Below are 10,708 nucleotides of genomic sequence, written 5' to 3' on the forward strand. Positions count from 1 at the left end.
GGTTCCTCCCTGGGTGTATCCACAAGTGAAGGCGAGGATGTCATGCCATCCCGTTGAGGAATGCGCACTTCACTTCGTAACTAGGATTTGGCACCGTTGGCAGCCATTGTAGTTTTTTTTTTTTGTGAAAAGATTTGGTTTTTAGGGATAAAAACGGGGAAGCTTATAGATTCCCCACAGTCGGCGCCACTGATCGTACCTGATCAGAAGGAGACTGCCGGTGCTTTGAATGCGGTGGTTGTGACGGTGGTGGAATGCGTCAGAATGCTTCTTGGAGCGGATGGGGGGTGTGTACCTGCAGGCACTCCGACGCTCAAGTCAGTAGAGATCAGAGAGTGAGGGTTTAGAGGAAGAAAAAAGTTCTACCTTGGGGACTGCAGTGAGTCCCCTATTTATAGAGGTGGAGAGCTGCAGAGTCGTTGTGGAGGCACACCTGGCTCTGGCGGTTACGAAATTGTGGGAAGTGTAACCGCTAGAGATTTTATTGCGGGAACGTGCACAACGTGCAAGGGAGACGTTGGGGTTCGTTTGAACCGGTCTCTTTGCTTCGTGCACCCCCCTTCAGGAGAGGGGGTATGTTGTGAGCAATAATGCCAAACGTGGAGTTTGGGCTTGGAGTGATATTGGGCCTAAGCGGATGGGCCAAGAATCCTTTTGGCAGGTCCAGAACACTTATCCTCATTAAAAAAATCCATAAATACTTCTTCTTCAAAAAAAAAATCCATAAATAGGTATTAGAATTACCAACAGAGGACACATTATTAGTCCACAACAAAAATTAAATAATGAAAACAGTCGGGATAAACAGTTAAGCAATTAGCAATTCTGATAGATTAATTGCAGACTTTTCTATGACGGACTAATTGAGTTTCACATATTTTTTCGGAGTGAATAACAATCTATTTGTCCCTTCCTTCCAATCTATTTGTCCCTATAATGGATATCATTTTTTTTTAATTATTATAAATGATATCAGTGACGAAAAATGATTTTTAAAAGAAGCTATTGAAAACAACTTCTAATCGTATCATATTTTAAAAAGGGTTAAATAAGTTTTTTGTCCCTGTAAATAAAATGAGATGTTTTCATCCTCAAAAAAAATTGTTTTACTTTTGGTCCCTAATGAATATAATTTTAACATGTTTTTGACATTTTTTGAACATAATATTAATATATAATGGTTGGACATAATAAAGGAACATAATATGGATACAATTTGAACATAAACATTTGAACATCATATTAATATATAATGGTTGGACATAATAAAGGAACATAATATGGATACAATTTGAACATAAACATGTTAGAATTTTTTTTTTTTTGACATAATAAACATGTTAAAATTTTGACATTCACATGAACATAAAGTGGTCATTAAAGATCAAAAACAAAATAATTTTTTTTGAGAGGATGAAAACATTCGGTATAGTTTTTTAGGGACTAAAATCAAAATTTGCTATATTTATAGGGACGGAAAACTTATTTAATTCTATTTAAAATTTATAATAAACAGATAAAAGTAATTACTTTTTCAAAATAGTACTTTTTTTAAAATTATTAGTAACAAATATACCCTTAATATGTTTTTGTTTTAAATAAATAGAGCCTTTACTAATTATGTATATAGAAGAATAAATGCATACATCCTTCAAAAAAAAAAAAAAGAATAAATGCATACAATAAGATAATTGATATATCATGTTTTAGTGTCCCATTCCCTCAAAAAAAAAAAATATTCTAGTGTCCCATATAATTGTTTTTTATTTGGCTATTGACATAGTCGTAACTCATATAACGAAGAGGAGTGTTGTCGTAAGGAGTAAGATTGAAGAAGTGTTTTTGATGTTTGGGGTTCATTGAAATGGAGGATCAATTATTTTATAGATATAGTTTTGCCAAAAGGGTGTGGCATCTGATTTTTTTTTTTGGTTACAAAGCTAAAAAAAGGAAAAAGAAGCAAAAACAGAAAAGAAAAAAGAAACTAAGCTCTAGGGAAATAAGTTCCCATAGCGTCGTATCTGATTAGGGGGAGGAGGTCCGCAGGAGGAGCTGAATAAATAGTGAAATCTTCATTCGACGATGCTCCGAGCTTAGCCATGAAGTCAGCACATTGATTTCCTTCTCTAAGACAATGTTGAAAGGAGTAGTTTCTTGGGGGAGAGAATGTCTTTAATGTCTTGTATTAAAACAGCATAGGCATGATAGCTTGATGTGTGCTCGGTGAGAAGCTTGATGGATAGGAGAGAGTCCGAATAACAAACTAATTCCTCAATTCCCTTATCAACCGCCATCAGCAGGCCTTTATGAATTGCAGTAAGCTCCGCAAAAAGAATTTCAGTTGTTGTTGCGATGTAACCTGCGAATCCTGAAAGGAAAAAACCTGCTGAATTCCGAATAATACCTCCGTAACCAGCTCGAATAGGCGAACCCAAGCAGCTGCCATCAACATTCAGCACAATGCAATTGCAGTTGTCATTATTCCATCTTACCAAACGGTCTGTATGCTGGACAGGCGCTGTATGGAATGCTTTCTCAATGATATCAGCAGTATTATGAATGTGAAAGGTTAACCGATGCATGGACCAAGTTTCCTGACTGAGGCACATTAGATTGCGGTGTCTCCACGTCCACCACAAGCCGGCAAGGAAGAGGGCAGTACGCGTTCCACCTACATTGCTTTTGATCCAATTATGTGTAGTACCTTCGGCGAAGAAATCATTGTCCATGAAACCTAGCTGAAGCCAAATTGCTGAAGAGAAATTACAATTCCGGAAGCAATGCAGGAGGGTTTCATTGTCTTCTCCACATCTGGAACAGGTAGCGGAAGCAGCCATGTTACGATGATGAAGAAGTTCCAGAGTAGGGACAGCCTCGTGGCACGCAAGCCAAACCAAGAGCTTGAATTTTTCTGGAGTCTTGAGCTTCCATATCCAGGACCAATTTAAAGGAGATGAAGGACTGGTAGCTGAATTCGAGTTGTCAAGTAGCCAAGAGTATCCAGCCTTTGCCGTGTAGGTACCATTTGCGCTATGGTTCCATATAAGGGCATCTTCAACCCTTTCATTGAACGTGATGTTAGTGTTATTTATGAATTCTGCAACAGATGGAGGGAGATTAGTGTAGAGCACCTGAGTATGTTGCCCGTTGTAAGAGAACACATCTCGAACAGTGAGTTCGATGTCATGAATATCAATGATGGGAACCAAAGAGCTAATAAGACCGTGGGGGCTCCAATTGTGGAACCAAAAGGAGGAGGAACCTGAGCCAGCACGCCAAAGATACCCGTTGTGGAGAATATTTTTGGCTTTGATAATGGAAGACCAGGATGGGGAGCTACTACTGCTGGCCGTAGCTTGAAGAATATTCGGCCCAGATGTGTACTTATTGGAGAGGATGCTGACCCATAGTTTGTTTGTAGATTGAACCATATCCCAAACTACTTTACCAAGCAGACATGTGTTAGCATCTCTAGCCTTACGGAGATGCTAAATGTAGTCTCGCTCCTTGATTACTTTTCATCTTCTTCTTTGAGGAAAAAGTAACGAAAATGGTTACTCCTCCGTTCCTTTTTAAGTGTCGTCGTTTTAGAATTTTAACACAAAAATAGCAAAGTGTATTTTTGCACACTTTTTTTCCTACTATACCCTCAATTTAATCTACTAATAATTTTCTATTTTTTTGCACACATTTTATCTTTCCAATAAATTTAATATGTAACAAACAATTTTTAGTTACTACTCTCTTTCTCCAACAAATTCCTATATTTTTATGCGTTTTATCTTTATCTCATAACAAACAATTTTTAATTTTCTAATTATTGTGCATATCCTTGAAATTTTGTAACAAGTACTACTCATGTTATTTATAGAATTTTTTAACTCTTCAGTAAACTATTATCATAAGTAACAAATTTTTGTTTAAATTTTAAGATGACAAGAAACAAATTTTGTTTTAAAACAAACTTTAGTTTTCAAATATATAACATTAATTAGTTTTATTGAAAAATATAAGAATAATTGACAAATGATATAATTGACAAATCATACCCTTAAAATACCAAAACGAAACGACAGTTAAATAGGAACGAAAAATTAACCCTAAAATGACACTTAAAATGAAAGAAACGGATTGACTAACTCATATTTAAAAGATTATTGAGGCTCGGAATGAAGTTATACGGTAGTTATAAGCTAACCGACCGGAAAACACCACATTCAAACTAAACTTCTAAGACCACGAGTTTGAACCCACCCCAAACAACTCTACCACTGAGTTGTTCTCCCAAACAAATAATAATCGCCTTGATCTCCCAGATCCACTTACCATTCACCCACTAACCTAGAGACCCTCCTCAGGAGGACTGTTGAGTTGAGAAAAGTCCCCATACCCTAAAATTATATTCACCACTAACGAAATCCTATACAAGAGGAACTATGACATGGTCTTATTGAGGTGTGTTGACAAACAAGAAGCTGAGAAGTTGATGCATGATGTACATGATGGTACTTTTGGGACCCATGCTTCACGCCACACCATGTCAAGGAAACTGTTAAGAGCCGGCTATTACTGGATAACTATGGAGCGTGACTGCCACAAACATGCCAAGAGATGCCACAAATGTCAAATCTATGCTGACAAGATTCATGTGCCTCCACACGCTCTCAATGTTATATCTTCCCCATGGCCTTTCTCTATGTGGGGCATTGACATGATCGGGAGAATTGAACCGAAGGCTTCCAATGGACACCGTTTCATTCTAGTTGCAATTGACTATTTCACCAAGTGGGTTGAAGCTGCTTCCTATGCCAATGTAACCAAGCAAGTAGTTGTCAAGTTTATCAAGAATAACATCATCTGTCGATATGGTGTTCCCAACAAGATCATCACTGACAATGGTTCCAATCTGAACAATAGCATGATGCAAGCTTTATGTGAAGAATTCAAGATTGAACATCACAACTCTTCTCCTTACAGGCCTCAGATGAATGGTGCAGTTGAGGCCGCTAACAAGAACATCAAGAAGATTGTTCAGAAGATGGTCACTACTTACAAAGACTGGCATGAGATGCTACCATTTGCCTTGCATGGTTACCGTACTACGGTGCGCAGTTCAACCGGGGCAACTTCTTTCTCTTTGGTATATGGTACGTAAGCAGTTCTCCCTCTGGAAGTGGAGATTCCATCTCCTCGAGTGATCATGGAAGCAAAATTAACTGAGGCTTAATGGTGTCAAAGTCGGTACGATCAGTTGAATTTAATTGAAGAGAAACGTATGGATGCTATGGCTCATGGACAGTTGTATCAAGTTCGAATGAAGAATGCTTTTGACAAGAAAGTCCGACCTCGAGAATTCAAGGAAGGCGAACTTGTATTGAAAAGGAGGATAAGTCAGCAACCCGACCCAAGGGGCAAGTGGACACCTAACTATGAAGGTCCTTATGTCGTCAAGAAGGCTTTCTCTGGTGGTGCTTTGATTCTTACACACATGGATGGTGTTGAACTCCCAAATCCTGTTAATGCCGATATAGTCAAGAAATACTTTGTCTAAAAAGAAAAGAGCAGCGTGGTAGGTCGAAAACCCGAAAGGGTGGCCTAGGCAAAAATGCGCTTCCCGGTGGATCGAAAACCCGAAAGGGCGATCCAGGCAAAAGTTAGGGACAAAAAAATGAATATGAAAAAGCTCGCTGAGATTGTACGCAACTCAGGCAAGAATGAGCGCCTCGATGAGCCGAAAACCCGAAAGGGCGGTTCATGCAAAAATGAGGTTGACAATAAAAGACAAGTAACTATATCTGGCAAGCCACCATCACCCCTTGGGGCATCTGCAACTGGCAATGATCGTCTTCATCAGAAGCTTCTGTACTTGTGAATTCAAAATTTCTATGAAATATAGCGGTCATCGTGTTCAATGTACCACCAACCAATAAAATTACCATTTTCCAAGCTTTGTAAATCCGTGGGGTTATGCCTTTGGCTGACTTTCACTCTTCTACATCAATTTGAGCCTGTGCTTTTGTTTGAAATTCTATTTTTCTTTCTATTTTCAATGCTATATACAAAATATTTCCTTTCTATTTGATAATGCCAATGTCTGAAACAAATATCTTTTAAGATTGAAAAATCTTTTTCTGTCTATTTTGAAAGCAAACCTGAGCAATAGGGTACATTTCAATGAAACATGCATGAATAAATGTATATCAATGTCCATTCCAATACGTGTTACAAGCAGGTTGTTCCCCAGGATGATCTGTGGTCAATGGCAAGAATGAAAAACAGAATGAAAATTTGAAAAAAATGCAAATGAAAAGCTCGCTAAGTTGAAAACCCGAAAGGGCGGCTTAGGGAAAAATGAGCACCCCGCTGATTGACAACCTATGAAGGCAATTCAGGCAAAAATGGGGCAATGAAAAGAATTTATTCCCGGTGAATCGAAAACCCGAAAGGGCGGTTCAGGCAAAAATGGGATTGAAAAATGAAAGAATGAAAGAATGAAATATTGAAAAGCATTGACCACAGATGCGAACGTCCAATGTTTACCCAGCACTGACACGCCTAACAACGGCGACCTGTATCCAAGAATCTTCCAAGGGTCCCTTGTCTACAAGTTTTATTGCCCTCAGCCATGGTTTTGATACGTCTCTCAACGACGGTCTCTCCAAAGAGGATTTCCATATGAACATGTTATAGCACGAGCCACTACGTGCCCAATCTTCCAATGTTTCGTCTGTATCTTTGAAACTTCTTTGTCAAACCACAAACCAATCATGCACTTCAAGCACTCTTACATGCATAATCATGCATTTTATGTGCTCATACATTCAATAATCTTGTTATACCATACATACATGTTGCATTTCCAACCTCAACTTTCAACTCAATTCAATTCAACTCAACTTCAATTTCCAATTCAACTCAATTTCAATCCAATCTCAATTCAATTTCAACTGTCAAACTCAATTCAATCTCAACTTTCAATCCAATCTCAATTTCAATTCAATTCAATTTCGAATGTCAAATTCAATTTAATCTCAGCTTTCAATCCTATGTCAATGTCAATTTAACTCAATCTCAATTTCAATTCAACCCAATTTCAAATTCCAATTCAATTCAACTCAATCTCAATCTCCAATTCAATTCAATTTCAACTCTCAATTCAATGTCTATGTCTATGTCTCTGATTAATCTCAATTTTCAATCCTCCTTTCAATCTCAAACTTTCAATTCAATGTCTTTGTCAATATTAATCCACTCTCAATTTGCTTTTGGGCCAACAAAAATGGTCATGTCTATTTTCAAGACAAGTCAATATCAACTTACTCTCAATTTGTATCTTTCTAAAATCCAACTTCCAATTTGTATCTTATTATTGGTCAAGTGGCTAGTTCGATCCAAGGAACAGCTTGTACCTGCTTATATGCCTATACTTCCGGACAAACGACAAGTTCGATCCAAAGAACAGTTTGTACCCTGCTTATTTTTGTTTTCGGTCAAACGACAAGTTCGATCCAAAGAACAGTTTGCACCAACTTACATGTTGTGATAATTGATCAAGCCGCAAGTTCGATCCAAAGTACAGCTTGTATCATCCTTTTGTCTATGCCTCCAGTTCAAATGGCAAGTTCGATTTAAAGAACAGTTTGTACCTGCCTATCTATTTACATTCTCAATCAAGCGACAAGTTCGATCCAAAGAACAGCTTGTATCTCCCTATGCGTCTATGTCTCCGGTCAAGTGCCAAGTTCGATCCAAAGAACAGCTTGTACCTGTCTTGTATTTCTATTCCCAGTCAAGCAGCAAGTTCGATCCAAAGAACAGCTTGTACCCATCTCTTGTTTGTATTCCATGGTCAAGTGGCGAGTTCGATCCAAAGAGCAGCTTGTACCTATCTTTTGTCCCCTGGTTTGTCTACCCTGTCAATGTCTACCTAAATCCCCAGTGACATGGCATGCTCTGTAGACTCCAGTTGTTTGTCTTACATTCATGATCAAAATGTTGCATGGCACTCATATTTTGAAAACCTGAGAGTGTATTTTTATGTCCAAAAACAGTGCAAATGTTAATATTTAAGTATCTTCGTCCCGTCAAATCAAAGACTTCGTCTCTTGACTCTCCGGACAAAGAAACTTAAATAGGGGCAGCTGTTATACCCTAATTTTGGACCTAAAAATACTAGCTCAATTCTTCTTTTCTTGCATTTCAAGTCATTTGAATTTGTCTCTGATCAATTGTATCTTTCTCTGCATTTTATTTCAGTGTTATTTGCAAAATTCATGAAAAAGGGTATTTTAGTCATTTCCTGTACCCAAACTCATTTTAGTCCTTTAAAAATTGTTTGAGTCTTTTCATTTGGTTTGAATAAGTCTTCATTTCAATTCTATGTCAAAATCCATTTCAAAAGTTGCATTTGAAGTCATTTTGAGTCAGTTTAGCCCTTAAGGGCATTTTAGTCTTTCCATGTGTTAAAACTCTGCTTAATTCCTTAAAAGTCGTCTCTGAGCCTTTTAATTTTGCTTGCATAGGTTCTTGCTTTGATTCCTTGTTAAAAAATCATTTTAAAATTGCATCTGAGACGTTTTGAGTCGTTTTAGTCCCTAGGGTCATTTTGGTCTTTTCACACGAAATTTTGGCAGAGAGAGGTTACTTTAAAGTACCTCGTTTAAGTAATTGGTTCGTTTTAGTCCGTTTTGTCATTTTTAATCGTTTCACTTTACGTTATTTTCCATTTTACCAATTTTAATTCAATTTTATTTTATTTTTTCCTAAAATTTCTAATAATTGCATTTTTAGTCCTTGTTGTCATTTTTCTTTTTAGTCCTTCAATTTTTAATAATTGCAGATTGGTCCAGAAGTTTGTTACAAGCTTGTGTCCACATGTCAGTTTTTCATTTGTCCAGAAAGTTAGTTATGCCACTTGGCAGCTCAGCATTGGTCCAGGGTTCACAGTCACCATCTATAAATCCCAGTCACTGGTCAAAGTCAAGGATCACCATTCACTTTCTTACAACTCATCACAAACACTTTTTCTTTCTCTCTCTCCACCAAAAACAGATCAAACCATCAAGATTCATATGAACTTGATGAATTTCATCAAGAACACATGAATCTCAAACCTTAACAAACTCAATTTTCTCCCAAAAACAACACAAATTTCCAGAATTCACCAAGATTCAACATCACAGAATCATCATCACCAAAAAATAGCACCAAATCACAAGATTCGAATCCAATTTCAGTACCAAATCACAGATTCGAATCGAACAATTTCAGTACCAACTCATCACAAATTCGAATCCAGCAATTTCAGTACCAAATCATCACAAATCCGAATCCAGCAATTTCAATTCCAAATCACACGAATTCGAATCCAGTTCCAACACCGAATCAAACAAAAAAACTCAGAGTCGAAGAATCAACGCAAAGGATTGCAAGCTCAACGAACTCGCAACAACAACAATACCAGAACAAAACGCGAAGAAGCAAGGTTGTTTCAACCGCTAGAGGAGAAAGTCGAAACCGAACTAGTGCAAGGAGAAGAAGTTCGAACTGGACGCATAACAGAGGTAATCTTCCCATCACTTTTTGTTTCTTCTTCTTTTGTCAAAAATTTCGAATTAAAACCTAGATCTAGGTTGTTTTGGTATGTCTTTGTGGAAATTAATCATGAATATGAGCAGAGAAGATGAAGAGGAACGTTTTAGTCTAAAAATTTTTAAAAAAATGGAAGTTTAAACCTCCGACGCGGTGGCGCCGCCACTTTGGCCGGCCAACCACCGCGCCGGAGCACCTATCTTCATCTTCTCCGTTCAACTAGTCCTAGAGAGAGAGGAAGAGAGTCTGTAAACTTTAGAGAGAGAAAGAAGGGACTAAAATGAGTAGAAAACCGGTTTATAGGCTTATATAGGCCTAGGGTGGGTCGGTTCAACCCATACCTGCTCCAAACCCGATCCAGTGGCCATTTGAGGCCCAATTGCTTTTGCTGATGCATTTTGCTACGCACACACCCCCTTCCTGTGCTGTTTAACTGTTTCTTGACTATTCACACCCCTGTTTTGTCTAAAATTCCATATTAAAATTCCTAATTTTTTTCATATGTTCTTGATATTTTTCTTGACCTTCTTGTGATGTTTTTATGTGACAAAACCTGAGGAAAATATATGTGGAATCTCTTGTTAATTTGTTTACTATTTTTGTTAAAATTTGTGAATTTTTGTATATTTTTGGGTCTAAAAATCCTTTAAAAATTCCTAAAAAAATTCCTATGTGTTCTTGATCATTTTCTTGATATTTTTTGTGATGTTATTATGTGTTAAATCTTGATTAAAAATGTGTGGTATTTTCTTGCTAATTGTTTACTATTTTTGTTAAAAAATTGTGAAGTTTTATATGTTCTTGTGTCTAATAATTCTTTAAAAATTCTAAAAATTTTCATACACATTTCTTGATAGTTTTGGGGTATTTTTGTGATAATTTTTGCATATTAAAACTTGGGAATAATGATGTGATGATTTTCTTGCTATTTTGTGATGTTTTGTATTAAAAATTTGTGAAAATTTGCTTGATTCTAATTCCAACTCCTTGATAAATGTTTGTGACCTATACCATATGATTTTGTGAAGTTTTAGCTACTGTTTGTATGTGTTTCTAGCTGCATGTGAATATGTGTAATTAGTTTCTTGTTTTGCAAGTCATGTAAATGTGTGTATGT

This window comes from Medicago sativa, chromosome 5, assembly GCF_051527215.1.
Source record: "Medicago sativa cultivar Bolivia chromosome 5, Bolivia_mono, whole genome shotgun sequence".
NCBI lineage: Eukaryota > Viridiplantae > Streptophyta > Magnoliopsida > Fabales > Fabaceae > Medicago > Medicago sativa.